Below are 6,386 nucleotides of genomic sequence, written 5' to 3'. Positions count from 1 at the left end.
CACTATATCAAAGATAGCAGAGATTAGCCCTACACCTCTCATAATTTTCAAGTCAAGTGCTGCTGTGTTTTTTGTGGGACCTGGTGCCCTGCCTTGCATTTGGCAAGCTGGAAAACCAGGCTTTGCATCAGGCCCCTGGGGAGCACTGGCTCTAATCTGGACTGGGGTGGGAGCCAGCAGCATGCTCTGGGATGGACTGACACAGCCCCAGGGGACATGGAGATCCTGTTCTAGGTCTCAACATGTTTGGCACTGTGAAACCCAGGTGTTTCTAGCATTTGCAGTAGTAAGTTGGGACTTCCTGGATGTATTTCTGGATTTAAGCAGTTCAAGTCCTCCTAGGTCCTTTTTTTTAGACACTAAATCCTGGATTTAATCCAAAGAACATAAGTAGGAAAAATGTGAAGTTTTTGCCTTCTCCATAAAGATGTCTAGCTGTCTTTTAAATTCATTCCTCTTATTTGCTTCAATATCTTCACCTAGCAATAATTTATTCCACATACTACTTTTTGATTGAAGTAGCTGTGCCTGAATTCCCCTTTCACTCTTAATTTTCTAGTTTTTAGACTGTGTCTTGTTTTTCCAGACTTCTCATCAGACTGAAGAGCTTATCTCATTCCAGTTGATCAAACCCTTTTACAAGTTTAATATTTCTTCTGATTTGCTTTTCTCTGATTTTTCTGACAAGAATAAATAGTTTCCTTTTGAACAAATGTAGATTAAGTCTGATTATTCTTCCATCTCCAGAAAGGCAGAAAGCTATGTGAGAAAGCAACCATATCAAAATCCTGTATTTCAATCTTATGAGCACTCAGTTTGGGAGTACCAACAGTGTTTTAGGGGTGATAAATCAAATGTCCTATATGCTAATTCCCATGCTCTGTTTCCTTGACAGCTCTGGACTTTTTGAGCTGTCAGAGCTAGGTGTTGCTTTTTTCACCGCTGAAAGTGTCCAAGCAAATTCATGAATTACAGAGAATGATTTGGGAATAGTTTTTTACTTATTGCATAATACTTTTTTCATGTTTGTCTCACAACCCTGCAAAAAGATGCAGCATACAGCAGAAAATAGAGGGTTGTACATGGATGTGTTTGCAGGACTGTGTTTCACTGATTGCAGAAAGACCAGCTGTAGTAACCACAGCTTTCAGAGACTTACCCATGAGGATATGTGATCAGCTTGGAGGAACACCTCATTGAATCTCTTTTGTTTTATTGGTGTCTCTAACTGAGTTTCCCTTTTCCATCAAGATAAGTACTGCCATCTGAATGAAAGTTTTGGGCTAATGTCCCATGAAAATTACAGGGCAGCTCCCAAGGCTGGAAGTTATTGTTTTAGCACCTTCATGGAGTGTGGCACCTTGCCCAGCATCAGTACTTTTTCTGAAGGATTTTTCTTGCAGCCAGAATGGTCCAAGGTGTGGTTTGGAACTGATAACTTCAGTTCAGGGGAACACAAGTTCTCCTTGTATTCAGGGGAACACATGCCTTTAAAAGGAGATTTTCCAGTGCACTACAAAACCTGTGGATTGAGACGTGGCTCCTGCCTGGCATTCATTGAATGGCTGAGTTCTGCCAAGTTCCTGAGCTGGAGAACAAGCAAATCAGTGGGGGAAAAAACATTTTAAAATGGTTTTGAGTGTGATGTTCTTCTCCTCTCAAATCTCTGCTTGTAATCCTGAACTGAACTTGCTCTTTAGAGACTGAGATCTGTCCCCATTGATTTTGTGCCAGGTAAGGATTGCAGGATTCCTCTTCTCCTCCCACTAGCCTGACCCTGGCACCCCACACACCCAGCAGGATCCTGGGGAGCCACCTGGCCCTGCAGTGGTGTCAAACCTCATGACTGGTACCCCGGGGACAAACAAGGGGAGAGACAAAAAGAGGAGCTGAGTGACTGTAAAGATTGCCCTGCTGCAGGCCACAGAGCAGAGAATTTGTGACTTTGTTCTGTTGGCCTGTCTTGGGATGATGTTCCACAAACACTGCCGCCTCCAGATGCTCACAGGTAACCTCGCAAATGTCATCATTTTACATCTGCATGTGTCTACCTTTCCTTACAAAACGTGACAGAGCTGTTGGAAAGTGAAGAAAGCTGCTGAGGGAAAGAAGGTAGCCAAAATGGGCAATGAGGAAAGGAGGGTGGAAACACACGAAACTGTCCTTGCCCATAGGGCCAGTCTTTGGAAAAGGAGATGAAGAAGGTGGCCAGAGGGGCACATACCAGCAAGCCTGACCCTTTGGCTCTGGAAGTCTGGCCATATTTTAGAGGGGGAGGCTGGAACTGTCCTCAAATGGTATTCCTGCCATATTACACTGTATTTTTCTATGAGGTCCAGAGATAAAGGTATTAATATTAGCATTAACAACAGAGAAAAAATGAAAATGATTTTCAATACATATTTTATTCATAGTTTCCCATTAGTGTCACTACAGATGGTAAAGCAGGACAGCATTTCTTTAAACATACAGCAACCATTTAGTGCTACAGGAAGACCATTGAAATTTCAGAGTACCAAGCTATTTTAATTAAATTTTCAAGGCTTGAGGATATAGCTAAATTAAAAGGGGAGAAAGGATTTAAGTAGGGAGTGGCTTGAGCTCCAAACCACTGTGGGTTTTGTCAGGGAATGACTCTTCAGAATATAATTCTCTTTATCTTGACTTTTTATCACTGTATCAGAGAAAGGAAAATAAGGTATTGTCACTGCCAGATATGGAAATGAGAGGCTGGTGACTGAGTTTGCATCTCAACACATTGTTAGTTTGTCCTTCATAAGGGGAGAATTCATTATGTCTTGAAAGGACACAGACTTTGAAAACTTTTTGTAAGATTCTCTTCCAAGAGCACAGAAATCCTTGAAAAATGTCACATATATGTGTGTGTGTATGTATATAACACACACACACACTGGCATATATATTTAGGCTTAGCAAGAAAGAAAATATTTTCCCTCTTTCTTCTTGGATTTTCTGGTTCCTTCTTTATTTTTATGAAGAAGAAAGAACTCTTCTCCTGTTGAAAGGAATCCTATAGCCTCCAGAAATATTTACTTAACTGCTTTGTTGTCAGTAGATTGCAAAAAGAGTGAACCACGAATATTTAACCACATAGGGATGTCCATTCCAGTTCAGATAGAAATATCTGACTAAAAAAACACCAGAAGATCAAAAGAAGGGTGTCCTTTTTTGGAATAAGAAAATATAGCAAGCATGGACCAATAAGCATTAAAAAGAAGAGAGTTACTACTGAGTAAATAAAATAAAATGCCCAGAAACAAGTATTCCCTTTGAAAAAGAAGATCAGAAGGAATAGAATTAGTGTTCAAAACATGCCTGACAATGCCCCAGTGACAGCGGGGAGGTGGGGATGGAGAGATGCCTGGTGCACCAGAAGCCATTTACCCTGAAAACAGAACTTAATTCCTGTGCAGGACAGGCAAGATGTAGGAGCAGATTTTTCTGCTCCTTAGTGTCAGTGGTTTTGTCTAGTATTTCCATTTGTTTTGATTAGCACTCTGGGAAATACACACAAAAAGCAGCACTAATCACAAAAAGCAGGACACTGAATACTTTGTGGGGAGACATCATGGGTTCAGTGCAAGATTTCAGCACTGAAAGAAAGGTTTTAACACCTACCAGGAATTAATAGCAGCAGAAGCCAAAAAAAAAAAAAAGCAAAATAGCTTCTTTGTTAGAGGAATGCTATACCTATGTCAGAGGTGCTACATGTATAGTAGAGATTATACATAATAAAATCAGTAGTGAATGTATGAGAAAGGGAATATCAGAGAGTCTGATTTTGGTTTGAGTTAGTTTGGTGAAAGTTTTTGAGCCAAGAAGACTTGAGGAGGGAATAAAGCTGTCAATGCAGAACTATTTTGATGTGAAGCATTTATATCTGGAACTGCTATGTTTCCCACAGCTGTTTTCCTAATGAAACTTTTCAGCTTGTGTTATGAAATATTAAAAGAAACCAACCAAAGTTAAATAATTTAGTAAAATTAGAAAATTTAGTAACATAAGCAAATATTTCAGTTAATTTCACCAGTCCCCCAAAACACTGTTTCAGTTCAACTTTAGTGTAGTATTTTTCCTCTTTTCTTTTTCTTATTTATACCACGAAACTTAAAAGACCCCTAAATCCTATACCTTTAGCTGAATGTTTCTACAAGGTTTTTATAAATATAACTTGAAGAAAAATAGCCAGTCAATATGATCTCTAATAACTCTGTGCCTGTGAAATCAGAAATTCACTGTGAAGTTGAGCCACTATCCTCATAAAGGCATTCAGTAGTAGAGTCAGGTTGTCAGCAGGGGGGGAAATGTACATCTCAAGCTACAAAAGACAAGATGGAAAGTAAATAAAACTGATTCATAGATGGTGAAGGTGCAGATACAACACTTGAATTAACATACAATGCTAGTAAGAGGCTTGTGTTGATCCATGACGTTTTCAGACATCTAATACATGTAAATGTTAGAGCAACAAAAGTTTAATCCTAAAACCAGGAATTAATTACCCAACTGATGAAACTCCTCCACTGCTCTGACCTACACAAACGTGTAAGCCTTCAAGCCTGCAAGCCCTTATCTTCAAGAGGAGAACAGATCGTCCCTGGGAAATGTACATTCCTGAAATCCAAAAAGAGTCCTGGTAGAAACCCAGACAAGAGCTGTAGACCACCATGCAGCCTGTGATGACCTCTCCTACTTCACAGGCATGGGATGAGAAAGCAATTAACACTGGCACTCAACATATGCTAATGAATAGGGGACTGTAGATGGGAAAAATACAGACATATAATATATTCCAAATCTGGCAACGATGACCATTTTATTTGGCCAGGAGAGTGTCTGGTCAACAACTGGGATTATGTCTGGGGAGAGACAGTCCCAGTTGTTTGAGCATGCCAGAGATGGATTGATGTAACCTGTCAAATGGTCGTGTGAAAATTGCCCCAAAGCCAGGGTTTAAAATCAGAGAATCACAGAATGTGCTGAGTTGTAAGGGACCCACAAGAATCACTGAGTCCAACTCCTGACCTTGCACAGGATCACCCCAAGAGTCACACCATGTGCCTGAGAGCATCGTCCAAACACTTCTCGACTCTGTCAGGTTTGGTGCTGTGGCCACTTCCCTGGGGAGCCTGGCCCAGTGACCAATCATCCTGTAGGTGAAATTCCCATTTTCCTAATAACCAGCCTAAACCTCCTCTGACACAGCTTTCATACCCTCAGGTCATGTCACTGAGCACCACAAAGAGGAGATCGGTGTCTGCCCTTCCTCTTCCCCTCATGAGGAAGTTGTAACTGCAGTGAGTTCTCCCCTCAGTCTCCTCTTCCTCAGGCTGAACAGATCATGTAGCCTCAGCCACTCCTCGTATGGTGTCCCCTCAAGGCCATTCAACATTTTTATTGCCCTTCATTGGACAGTGACCAATAGCTTTGTGTCTCTCTTCTATTGTGGTGCCTAAAACTGCACACAACCCTCAAGGTGAGGCTGCCCCAGTGCAGAGCAGAGCAGAGCAGAGCAGGACAATCCCCTCCCTTGCCCTGCTGGCCATGCTGTGCCTGATGCCCCCAGGACAGGGTGGGCCCTCCTGGCTGCCAGGGCACTGCTGGCTCACATTCAACTCTCCACTGACCAGGACCCCCAGGTCCCTTTCTGTGGTGCTGCTCTCCAGTCTCTCGTTCCCCAGGCTGTCCATACATCCAGGATTGCCCCATCCCAGGTGCAGAATCCAGCACATCTTTGTCAAACTTCATACAGTTAGTCATTAACCACCTCTGTAATTCATCTAAGTCACTTTGCAAGGCTTTACCCGTCTCCCAGTTCAGTATCATCTGCAAACTTAGTGTCCCTTAGAGTCCTGCATCCAAGTTGGTAATGAAGATGTTGAAGAGAACTGGGCTGAGGATGGGGCCCTGCAGAACCCCACGAGTGACAGGTCCCCAGCCTGGTGTCACCCCATTCACTGTAACCCCTTGTGCCTGATCCCTGAGCCAGCTGCTCACCCATTGCATGATGTGTTTATCCAGCTGTGTGCTGGACATTTTGACCAGAGGGATCCTGAGAGAGACAGTATGGAAAGCTTTATTGAAATCTAAAGAGACTACATATAATCACTTCACTTGATCAGCTGAGTGGGTTACCTTGTCATAAAAGGAAAATAGGTTTGACAAGAGAGCTCTCCCCTCATGAAGCTGTGCTGGCTGTGCCCAACAACTGCATTGTCCTTCAGGTGTTTTCCATTACCTCCCAAAATAATCTTCTCCATAATTTTACCAGTTACTGAAGTGAGACTGACAGGATTGCAATTTCCGTCTTTATTGTCCTTCTTTTAAACTGGGACAAGATTAGCCATTTTCCAGTCAACTGGGAA

Source organism: Passer domesticus, chromosome 1 (assembly GCF_036417665.1).
Source record: "Passer domesticus isolate bPasDom1 chromosome 1, bPasDom1.hap1, whole genome shotgun sequence".
Lineage (NCBI taxonomy): Eukaryota > Metazoa > Chordata > Aves > Passeriformes > Passeridae > Passer > Passer domesticus.
The sequence above is the reverse complement of the archived record's forward strand: the minus strand, read 5'-3'. Positions refer to the sequence as shown.